Source organism: Delphinapterus leucas, chromosome 19 (assembly GCF_059928025.1).
Source record: "Delphinapterus leucas isolate spDelLeu-1000000601 "Yukka" chromosome 19, BTC_Dleu_Yukka2, whole genome shotgun sequence".
Taxonomy (NCBI): domain Eukaryota; kingdom Metazoa; phylum Chordata; class Mammalia; order Artiodactyla; family Monodontidae; genus Delphinapterus; species Delphinapterus leucas.
The window spans coordinates 22374195-22387417 of record NC_143147.1 but is presented as its reverse complement, the minus strand read 5'-3'; positions in this window follow the sequence as shown (position 1 = coordinate 22387417).

The window sequence follows — 13223 nt, the reverse complement described above, 5'->3', positions numbered from 1 at the left end:
TCCAAAGTGGCTGCACCAATTTACATTCCATTTAGCAGTGTAGGAGGGTTCCCTTTTCTCCACACCCTCCCCAGCATTTATTTGTAGACTTCTTAATGATGGCCATTATAACTGGTGTGAAGTGGTACCTCATTGTAGGTTTGATTTGCATTTCTCTAATAATTAGTGATGTTGAGCATCTTTCCATGTGACTATTGGCCATCTGTATGTCTTCTTTGGAGAAATGTCTATTTAAGTCTTCTGCCCATTTGTTGATTGAGTTGTTTGTTTGTTTTTGTTTTTTTATTGAGTCACATGAGCTGTTTATATATTTTGGAAGTTAAGCCCTTGTCGGTCACATCATTTGCCAATATTTTCTTCCAGTCCATAGGTTGTCTTTTCATTTTGTTTATGGTTTCCTTTGCTCTGCAAAAGCTTATAAGTTTGATTAGGTCCCATTTGTTTATTTTAACTTTTATTTCTATTGCCTTGGGAGACTGACCTAAGAAAACGTTGGTATAGTTAATGTCAGAGAATGGTTTGCCTATGTTCTCTTCTAGGAGTTTTCTGTTTGTTTGTGTTTTTTTGAATAAATTTATTTATTATTTATTTATTTATTTTTGGCTGCATTGGGTCTTCATTGCTGCGCTCAGGCTTTCTCTAGTTGCAGCGAGCGGGGGCTACTCTTCGTTGAGGTGTGCGGGGTTCTCATTGCGGTGGCTTCTCGTTGCGGAGCTCAGGCTCTAGGCGTGCAGGCTTCAGCAGTGTAGCACGTGGACTCGGTAGTTGTGGCTCGTGGGCTCTGGAGCGCAGGCTCAGTAGTCGTGGCACACGGGCTTAGTTGCTCTGAGACATGTGGGATCTTCCCAGACCAGGGATCGAACCCATGTCCCCTGCCTTGGCAGGCGGATTCTTAACCACTGTGCCACTAGGGAAGCCCTCTTCTAGGAGTTTTATGGTATCCTGTCTTACATTTAAGTCTTTAAGCCATTTTGAATTTATCTCTGCGTGTGGTGTGAGTCTGTGTTCTAATTTCATTGTTTTACATGCAGCTGTCCAGTTTTCCCAACACCACTTGCTGAAGAGACTGTCTTTTCTCCATTGTATATTCTTGTCTCCTTTGTCGGAGATTAATTGACTGTAGGTGTGTGGGTTTATTTCTGGGCTCTCTATGCTGTTCCATTGATCCATATGTTTGTTTTTGTGCCAATACCACACTGTTTGATTACTGTAGCTTTGTAGTATTGTCCGAAGTCTGGGAGGGTTATGCCTCCAGCTTTGTTCTTTTTCCTCAGGATTGCTTTGGCAATTGTGGGCCTTTTATGGTTCCATATAAATTTTAGGATTATTTATTCTAGTTCTGTGAAAAATGTCTTGGGTAGTTTGATAGGGATGCATTAAATCTATAGATTGCTTTGGGTAGTATGGCCATTTTAACATATTAATTCTTCCAATGCAAGAGCGTAAAATGTCTTTCCATTTCTTTGAATCATCTTTAATCTTCTTTATCAACGTTTTATAATTCTCAGCATATAAGTCTTTCCACCTCTTTGGTCAGGTTTATTCCTAAGTTTTTTTTGTGTGTGTTTTTTTAAATGTGATTTTAAAAGAGATTTTTTTTTCTGATATTTCCTTCTTAGTATAAAGAAATGCAGCCAATTTGTGTATGTTAATCTTGTATTCTCCTACCTTGATGTATTTGTTTATCAGTTCTAGTAGTTTTTGTGTGGAGTCTTCAGGGTTTTCTATATATAGTATCATGTCATATGCATATAATGACAATTTTACCTCTTCTCTTTCAATTTGGATACCTTTTATTTCGTTTTCTTGTCTGATTGCTGTGGCTCGGACTTCTAATACTATGTTGAGTAGAAAAGGTGAGAGTGGGCATCCCTGTTCCAGATGTTAGTGGGAAAGCTTCCACCTTTCTGCTGTTGTATTATGTTGGCTGCGGGTTTGTCGCAACATAGCTTTTATTATGTTGAGATATGTACCCTCTATACCCACTTCGGTAAGAGTTTTTATCATGAATGGATGTTGAATTTTATCAAATGCTTTTTCTGCATCTGTTGAGATGATCATGTGGTTTTTGTCTTTTCTTTTGTTGATGTGGTGCATCACATTGATTGATTTGCATATGTTGAACCATCCTTGTGATCCTGGGATGAATCCAACTTGATCGTGGTGTATGATCATTTTTATGTGTTGTTGGATTCGGTTTGCTAATATTTTTTAAACTTATTTTTTATTGAAGTATAGTTGATTTACGTTATGTTAATTTCTGCTGTACAGCAAAGTGACTCAGTTATACACATATATACATTCTTTTTTATATTCTTTTCCATTGTGATTTTCCCCAGGATATTGAATATAGTTCCCTGTGCTATACAGTAGGACCTTGTTGTTTTTCCATTCTATATGTAATAGTTTGCATTTACTAACTCCTAACTTCCAGTCCATCCCTCCCCAAAACCCCCTCTACCTTGGCGGTTTGCTAATATTTTGCTCAAAAGGGAAAAATTCTTATTCCTCCATTTCATGTCCATTACTGAAAAAAAAAGTCACTTGTCTGAGACCAGTGATATAGAGAGCTATTTATCTCCACAGTGCTGAAACAGCTGCAGTGTCATGGATCTTAATATAGACAATATTTTTTCCCACGATTAGGGAAATTTAATATTGAATCTTATAGGAATTTCAAAAAGAAATTGAATCATAAAATACAGGAAAGATTAACGGTAGGAAGGGATAGAACCTGGAAAATTTGGCCCTGAGGCAGTAAAATATTTTCTTTAAGCTTCTGAAATAACAATACAGATGTTTCTTTTTGCACACTTCCAAGTCATCTCACAAAGATAGACAACATCTGCTGCCTATGCTGGCCAGAAGTACAAAAGTTGTTTATTAAGGCATGATTCACCCACCCAGAGGCCTTCATTTCCATGAAGAGGAGAAGCAAACTAATTTCAGATAAGCCGGGCATAGTAATTTGACCTAACAGGAAAATGGGTCCACAGTTAACACTCTCTTGCATCTTACACCACACGACAGTGTCCAAAGCAGTGTTGCTTCTTGGCTACACTTCAGAACTGCTTTGCATACCTGGGCTTCCCAACAACCAGACATCATTTGTTACGCCTCAAGCAGACAGTCTTCAGGCTAGCTTGAAAGTACTCAAAGCTATAATAGCATTCAAACAACAACAAAAAGTCCTCAGATTTCCTTAGTTTCTATCTTTGAACAGTTCAAAGAACTTCCACATTTATTTTTTTCTGGTTCTTTCCCTGTCATGGTATGACGTAAGAAGATCTGAGATTAGAGAACCTGAAGTTCAAATAGTTTGTTCAAAGCCACAATGAAATTACATATCACAGTCAGACTCCATTCTCCCAGCTCTCTCTAGACCATGTAGTTTCCCAAGGGGTTTGAGACCCTTTATGAAAAATTTCAAAACTACATATAATTATGAGTCTTGAGCATTTTTTCTAACCTTCTTAACATAGAGAAAAAAATACTACTTTGCTGTTTTTAAATAAAAATGGCTTTGTGAGGACAGGCTTCTAAATTGCCTCATTCTAAATTCACATAGAAAAGATCAAAGGCATAAAAATAGAGGAAAAACCTTCCATATGCCAGAAACTTGGAGGGATGTCTTCTAGTTAGAATGTAAAAGGGCTCAATTAGGAGGAAGGGTCAGTTCAATATTCCACTTTTGTAAAATATATTATCACCCCAGTAGAATTCCATGAGCATCCCCTTACTCAAGGTCGAAGGCTAGATGAAGGCAGATGGGGAGCTAGTCAGGGCACACACTCAGACCCACTTCAATCTCTGACAGAACCCTCTGCCATTCCTACTTAAATATTAACCAAAGCTGGACACATACAGACCTCTCTATGTTAAGATGAGCAAACGGAAAAAACCCATAGGACTATGAAAATATGCTGAGGCTCAAAGGATGAGGTTTCCTTGAAAAATCAGAACAAAGGTGGGTGATATAGAGAGCAGAGTCAGAAGATCCAATCAACAAAAATGTAAGCATTTATGTTCCCTAATGATGTATCCCCAGAACCTAAATTAGTGCCTAGCATAGAATAGTTGTTGAATAAATTGACTGAGTACATTAGGAATCTCAGAAGGCGGAAACAGAATAGGAATAGAAGCAATAATTAAATAATTTTCCTAATACTTAAGCCTGCTGGCAAAATGAATGAAAAGAAATCAACACCTAGACTAGCCAGGTGACATTTTTTAATATTTCTGGGATAAAGCAAAAAGTCTTCGAGAATCCAGGCAGGGGAGTGGGAGGGAACAGATTATCTCCAAAGGAACTAAACTCAAACTGGCCTCAGAATTCAGCACTCTAAGACACAAGTCAATAAAGTATATCCTGCAGAATTCTGAGAGTAAATGTTTATAATTTAAGAATTCTACACTCAGCAAAGTTGTCATGAAGTTGTGAAGGCCTCATAAATAAGTACTGAGATACAAAGGGCTCAAAAGTGACACTACGCAGGTTATCTGCCCTGAAAGAAAAAACTTCTCAAACATGTACTGCTGAATAAGAAGTCAAGAATAGGGAAGAAGGGACTTCCCTGGCGGTCCAGTGGCTGAGACTCCATGCTTCCATTAGAGGGGGAGAGGATTCGATTCCCTGGTCGGGGAACTAGGATCTTATACGCTGTGTGGCGCAGCCAAAAAAAAAGAGTGAGGAAGAAGAAAGTCAGACCACAAAAAATGTATGCATAAAAGACCTTTATTTAGTTGTCTAAAATAACTCTCATAAGAGAAAATACATAATGTAGAAAAATAAATTTTTCTTTCCAAGAGGGATAATCAAGGTAGAAAAGGCCAAATTGCATGAACAAAAACCAAGCTGAGAGGATGTGGGGAGTGGGAGGTAAAGAATGAGGAGAAATAGTGTGCTACAGCAAAGGAAACCATAAACAAGACAGAGACAACCCTCAAAATGGGACAAAATATTTGTAAATGAATCAATGAACAAAGGATTAATCTCCAAACTATACAAACAGCTCATGCAGCTCAACGTCAAAAAAACAAACAACCCAATCAAAAAATGGGCGGAAGACCTAAATAGACATTTCTCCAAATAAGACATACAGATGGCCAAGAGGCACATGAAAAGATGCTCAACATCACAATTATTAGAGAAATGCAAATCAAAACTACAGTGAGGTATCACCTCACACCAGTTAGAATGGGCATCATCAAAAAATCTAGAAACAATAAATGCTGGAGAGGGTGTGGAGAAAAGGGAACCCTCTTGCGCTGTTGGTGGGAATGTAAATTGATACAGCCACTATGGAGAACAGTATGGAGGTTCCTTAAAAAACTAAAAATAGAATTACCATATGACCCAGCAATCCCACTACTGGGCATATACCCAGAGAAAACCATAACTCAAAAAGACACATGCACCCCAATATTCATTGCAGCACTATTTACAATAGCCAGGTCATGGGAGCAACCTAAATGCCCATCGACAGATGAATGGATAAAGAAGATGTGGTACATATATACAATGGAATATTACTCAGCCATAAAAAGGAACGAAATTGGGTCATTTGCAGAGATGTGGATGGACCTAGAGACTGTCATACAGAATGAAGTAAGCCAGAAAGAGAGAAAAACAAATATCATATATTAACACATATATGTGGAATCTAGAAAAATGGTACAGATGAACTGGTTTGCAAGGCAGAAACAGAGACACAGATGTAGAGAACAAACAAATGGATACCAAGGGGGGAAGGGGAGGTGGGATGAATTGGGAGATTGGGATTGACATAATATGTATAAAGTAGATAACTAATGAGAACCTGCTGTGTAGCACAGGGAACTGCACTTCGCTGTACAGTAGAAACTAACACAACATTGTAAAACAACTATACCCCAATTAAAAAAAAAAGAAATAGTGTGCTAAACACACCATCTTGCACAAGAGAAATGAAGAGATATTATTTCATTGTGATATTGAAAATAAGGTGTTTTTCTTTAATCCAAAGGTGAGCATTTTTAGAATAAAAACAGGATGTATACCTTCCAAAGCATGACACAGGATTTGAAAAGCAAAGAATACATAGTTCATATAGTAAGAGACAAGAAAAAGAGAAAATCGTTTCAGAATATGAAAAGAATTAAGAAAATAAGATGACAGAAAGAGTCTGAAACATCAGAGCATCTAAGCAATCCATTCTTTACCAAAGCAGTGTGTGAGAAACAATATTTCATTCATTCATCGATTATTTCAATAATCTTATGGAATATCATAAAGCCATTAAAATTAGGTTTGTAGAGGATAGTGAAATATTATATAGAAAATATAATAAAAAGTCAAAAAGCAGAATCAAAATTATTTCTATAGTAATTCCAATTTGATTTAAGACATGGAAATGTACCGGCAGTCATAATGGTTGAGATGATAGACTTTAGAATTGGATATAGATTTGTATCTCAAATCTACCATTTACTAACTAATGACCTCAGGCAAACAAATGAATACTCTCAGCCTCAATTTGCTCATCTGTAAAGTAAGAATGATAGTATCTTCTCATAGAACTATTGAAAGGATTATAAGAGAAAAACTGTATAAGAAGGAAATCAAGATATCTGGCATACACAGTAAATGATAACTATTATATATGTGTGTATATTATTTATATATAATATATATGTATATATACACATAGAATATACATTATACATACATATTACATATACATATTATATACGCAAATATACATATGTAACATGTGTATATATGCATTGTGTGTAATATATACAATATAGATGTGTGCCTATGCACACATACACATAGAAATAGGGCCAAGAAATATACAGAAGTTTTTTTTGTTTTTTGTTTTTTTGCGGTACGCGGGCCTCTTACTGTTGTGGCCTCTCCCGTTGCGGAGCACGGGCTCCGGACGCGCAGGCTCAGCGGCCATGGCTCACGGGCCTAGCTGCTCCGCGGCATGTGGGATGTTCCCGGACCTGGGCACGAACCCGTGTCCCCTGCATCAGCAGGCGGACTCTCAACTACTGCACCACCAGGAAAGCCCCTATACAGAAGTTTTAACAATGGTTAACTCTAAAACTAACACAACTTTGTAAATCAACTATACTTCAGTTAAAAACAACTATGGCGGGACTTCCCCGGTGGCGCAGTGGTTAAGAATTGCCAATGCAGGGGACACGGGTTCGAGCTCCAGTCCGGGAAGATCCCACACGCCGCGGAGCAACTAAGCCCGTGTGCCACAACTACAGAGCCTGCGCTCTGGAGCACGCGAGCTGCAACTACTGAGCCCACGTGCCACAACTACTGAAGTCCGCACGCCTAGAGCCCGTGCCCTGCAACAAGAGAAGCCACCGCAATGAGAAGCCCGCACACCGCAACGAAGAGTAGTCCCCACTCGCCACAAGTAGAGAAAGCCCGCGCGCAGCAATGAAGACCCAATGCAGCCAAAAATAAATTAATTAATTAATTAAAAAAAAACAACTATGGTTATCTCTAGGTGGTGGAATTTTGAGTGATTTTTTTTGTTTGTTTCTTTATACTTTTTGTTTCTCCCTGATGTTTTTCTGCATTTTCCAAAATTTCTACAAAGAATATGCTTGCTTTTACAATCATTAAAAAGATTAATTAAAATTAAAATACATAGTAAAATTTTGTAGGATAGCAATACAGATAGAAAAATATATTATAACAGCCCAAAAGCAATATCCATTCTTAGATACCTAAAAGGCACAAAATTATCTATAAATACAGCAGTGTCTTTCATGTAGCTTGGGTTCAGTTTTAGCAAAACAAAACAAAAGTCTTTTCCTCTGAATGGTGAATGCCTTGGAGTTACTCCAGAATAATATTGAATTATTCACATTGAATGGTGAATGCCTGGAGTTACTCCAAAATAATATGAAATCAAACCTTATTTCAGTAATAACTTTTAAGCCTAAAATCCTACAAATTGAATCAGTCCTAGTACATGTATCTGTTCCAGAAACCAGTCTCCAAATTTAGAGAGTCTAGGTCTGGCACTAGGAGATTGGATGTTTTAGACAAACGCTCCTTGATGCTGAGGGTAGAGGTTGTGGGGAGTACAGGATGATGAAACCAAACACCAATCTTTTAAATATTGTTAGTAACATCCATTTCCACCTCAGCTATCTTTTACCAGAGTAGTATGCGATAAACAACACTTCATTCATTCATTTATTCTTTCAGTTAATATTTATTTAGGAGCCTATTATGCATGCAGCACTGTGGTAGGCACTGGGTTTACAGTGGAGAACAAAACAGGTGAGGTTTCTGCTTGCATAGGGCTGAGAGCCTAGTGGAGAAGATAGACAAATACACTAACAGACATGCAGTTGCAAATTGTGATGAGTGCTATGGAGGAAAGTTCAGAATGTTTTGAAAGAGAATTGGGGGAAGGGATATTTTAGGGTAGGAGAAGGGAGTGGTCAGACATGACCTCTTTAAGTAAGTGACATTTCAGTCAAAAGATGAGTAAGAGTTAGGGGAAGAATGGTGAAGAGTATTCTAGGAAGGAAAAGTGGCATATGCAAATGCCATGAGGCAGAAAAAAGCTTGAAGCCTTAGGAGTAATTGCAAGACCACTGCAGTCTCCTATGGAAAAGCATGTCTAGGCTCCACTTTTCCTCATCCCAGTGAGAACAGAGCACAATGCAATGAGACAACGCACAGGTGGCAGCAGCACAGGTCTTAATCACATCTGTCACTTAGCTGTTTAACCTGATGTCTGGGCCTTTTTTCAGCATCTTTGAAATGAGAATTACGGAGTTCCTTCTTGAACCTCTTGTGAAATTTCATTATATTTCATCTGTAAAATACTTGCCCTTTTTATGATGTTACATAATCATATGTGTAATGTAATAATTGACAAAATGTGGCACTTTTACTATTAAAATGCACATTCTGAGGAAAAAGAGTAGGAGCTACCCGCCGGTTTAGGAAAGTGAAAAGAGAGAACTATATTCACTCATTTGCAATTGTCATTTAATTCCAGAAGGCTAATTATGATCATGAGCTAGGTCATCTATTTTTGTGAAAGTAAACTGTTATTTGCAAGAAGATGGTCTATTTGAAGCTTTCTCAAGGGGAATCCAGTGACTTAGCCTCAGAGCTTCACTGTGAAGTCTCTAAATCAACATGTGTTTCACTCAAATATACTCCTGCTTTGAACCATGTGGTACTTAGATAAGTGTCAGAGTCAAACTGACAATAATATATCCAGAGTCTCACCCCCACCCCAACCCTGCACTGGTCCTAAGTCCCTTGCTGGGCACAATGCTGAACACTTGCATGCAATAGTTTTCAGTTAAGCCCTGCTATAACAACCCTATGAGACACAGTCAATTCTCATTATTTTTGGTAGTTATATTCTATAAAGTGGCCACAAGCACTGAATTAATGACTATCAAACCATTGCTCCTAAGGGAAACACAAGGTTAAGTTCCTACAACCCTCTGGTTATAATATTTTTATCAACTGATCAACACATAACCTTGTTTTATGTGTGTTTCTGTTTAAAGACACCATATTTATTATATATTGTCGATTCCTTAACGTTGAACTCATGGCCAACAGCCTTATAACTCATGCCCGAATGAAGCTTATCTAATGTTTATTTTCTCCATCTCTTCTTCATGGCAGCCTTCTTGCACCTAGGAACAATAGACAACACTTTAGCAATAAGCTTGGGGGTCATATTAAGTAGTAAAATCACCAACAGAAAGTGCAAAAATGCAAAAAACGTGGCATTAAATAGATCACTTTATATGGTTATGTCTACATGTGGTCCCCTGGAACTGCGGCGGCCATCCTGCAGCCATGAGGAGATAAGCCCGAGGACAAAAGCCAACACACTGAAGAGCAGAAAGTTAGGAAAAAAAAACCAAAACCCTACATCCTTGATAACGTTATTTGCTGCTAAATTAACCATCCTAGTAACTATTCTATCTCTTTCCTATTAGGTGAGATAATACATTTTCCTTATTTAAATAATTTGAGCTGGAGTTTTCTGTTACCTGTAATCAAAAGCAGCCTAATTGAGAAAGTCTGCCAAGAGAAATTTTTAGCTCACTGATTTTCAAAGACAGATATAGTTCTCCTAAGAGAAATTGCCCTCTGCCTAGACAAACTAACATGTACCCTATTTCCACAAATTTGGATGGAATTTGAGCTAATGGAAGAAGATAGTGAACTGATCACTTATTTAGCTCACACATGAAGCTTAACATGATGTTTCTAGAAATTTAATGGTTTTTCTTTTTAATAATAAGGCACTCACGTGAAAAATATTCCTCCAAATATTCCCCCCTCACCCAGAAGACCTCCTTTCATATATCATTAATTAGAATTACATTACATGCTCATGCCTAAGCCACAATTGGCTTAGATCAATAAAAATTCACATCCTGGAGACAGGAAGGACCCAGATATCCATATCTTAATAAAACTGGGGTTCTGTTAGAAAACAAGAATGGGAAAAGGGACAACAGTTGGGTAGGCAACGAACAGGGTCTACCACACTGCTAACTAGCTATTATTTGATGTTATCATACCCATTGGCGAATACTAATATCCTATATCCATGAGAGATGTCGTTGATAATGGAGCTCTGTAATGAGTCACTTCTTCAACATTATAGGTTTACTTTGTGGGGGCGGGGGTGGCAAGAATAATACAAATAACTCCTCTCCACCCCCAATCCATTTGGGTAAAAATTGCCAACATGATGAGCCATTATCCAGAAATACTTCAGAGTGTAGTTCCTACAGACATGGATATTTTCCTATGTGACCCCAATACAACCATCAAAACTGATATGTGACCGCCACCTAATACTCAGAATCTATTCCATTTTCAGCCATTGTCCCAATAATGTCCTTTGTAGGTATACAATTCAATCCAAGATCTTATGTTGTGTAGTTGTGACCTTCAATCTGGAATAGTAGTTCCTCAATCTTCCTTGACTTTCAATACCTTACACTTCTGAAGACTACATACAGACCAATTATTTTGTAGAATATCCCTCAATTTGGGTTACTCTCATGTTTCCTAATGATTAGATTCAGGTAATGCATTTTTGGCAGAATTATCACAAAAGTGATACTGTGTTTTTCTCATTGCATCCTATCAGGTGGTACACAATTTCAGTTTGTCCCATTGCTGCTGATGATAACTTTGATCACTTGGTTAATGTGATATTTGCCAGGTTTCTCCATTCCAAAGTTACTCTTTTTCACTGTGTAACTAAGTATTTTGTAAGGAGGTATTTTGAGACTATGTAAATATCCTGTTCCTCATCAAATTTTCACCCAGTAACTTTAGTATCCACACTGTTTCTTGGTTTAATTAACTATTACTACAGGTTGCCAAATGGTGATTTTCTAATTCCAGTATTCTTTCTACATGTATTAGTGTTCGAGTGTAAAGAAAATCTTTCTAGTCTTCCCATTGGTTTTCATGTATTTATTTATATCAGTGTAGACTTATGCATTGCTGTTTATATAATCCATTACTATCATCATTTATTCTGATACCCAAATTGTCCCAGATTTAGCCCCCTTGAGGTGGCTTCTGTATCCTTTTGATGTACCCTCATCATTCTTTGAATACTACCTTATTTTGTGTGTACAAAAAGATGTTCCAAGCTTATCTTGTGCTTTCCATATTCCAAATAGTTTGGAATAAGCTATTTCTCCCAGCATCCCTGATATCGTTTAACAGAGAGTACTATTTAGCAACCAAGATATGGCACTTGTGTACTCATTGCTGTTGGATTGTTGCTGCTCTAAGGCCCTCTAAGCTAATGGATATCTATATCTATATGTAAATATAAATTATGTACACATATATGTCATATACAATGTATAATATTGTGTACCTATATATGTATTATATGTATATGCATGTGTACATTTATTTATTTATTTTTGGCTGTGTTGGGTCTTTGTTTCTGTGCGAGGGCTTTCTCTAGTTGTGGCAAGCGGGGGCCACTCTTCATCATGGTGCACGGGCCTCTCACTATCGCGGCCTCTCTTGTTGTGGAGCACAGGCTCCAGACGCGCAGGCTCAGTAGTTGTGGCTCACGGACCCAGCTGCTCCGCGGCATGTGGGATCTTCCCATACCAGGGCTCGAACCCGTGTCCCCTGCATTAGCAGGCAGATTCTCAACCACTGCGCCACCAGGGAAGCCCTGCATGTGTACGTTTATATCTATATTTGTTTTTATGTCTCTCTCTGTATTTTAAACCATGAGTTCACACTGATAAGTTCAATTCTAATATAACATTAGAAGGCCTTTCTAGTTTTCTCCCCTTCCATATTTGTAATTCCCATAGTAAAATATCCTCAATATTTACTCATTGTGTCAATTCCCCCCATATTCTCCAAAGTGACTAATTGCCCAAATTCATGATGCTCCCTCCTCAGGCAAACATTCTCTTCTTCCCACTCATACATCAACAACCTGCACCCAGTTGCCACTGCTCTTCATCCCCCTTCCTTGTGGACACCTATCTTGCTTGCACCCCCCATAATGGCTTTTGGATTGAATATTCAGAAGGAGAGGAAGCCAGAAGGGCAGGAAGGCAGGCAAGAAGGCAGTTGGGAAAGCAGGCAAGCCATATATTTACCTTTTAAGAGACAGTACTCTAACCCGAAGGAGAACTAGAAGAGTGAGAAATGTTGGATGTTGGGTCAGGCCAGTGGAGATTATATTTTGGAGGAAGCAGACCTTCACTACGATCTTTAAATAATAGGGTAAATATCAATACTTAGAGGTTAATGTGAATTAGGATTTTTCCTTCTAAATATTTATGTTCATAATTTTTAAGTTAAAATAAATCACATCTCTTAAGTTAGAGCCTTGATACTCAAAGTATGATCCACAACCAGCTGCATCAGCATCTTCTGGGATCCTGTCGGAAATACAGAATCTCAGTCCCCACCCTAGATGTTCTGAATCAGAATCTGCATTTAACAAGATCCCCCAGGTGATTCATCTGTTCGCTAAAGTTTAAAAAGCACCGAGTTTGAACATTCACCATTTGTTGGCAAAATCCATCCTGGTCTCACCTACAAAATGTAAGTAGTAAAAATCCTTCTTCACTAACTCCAGAAGTTAAAGATAAAAGTAAATACTTCATCTATCTCACCTCACATGCTATTATTTATTATTTTTATTCCCTCACTTCCT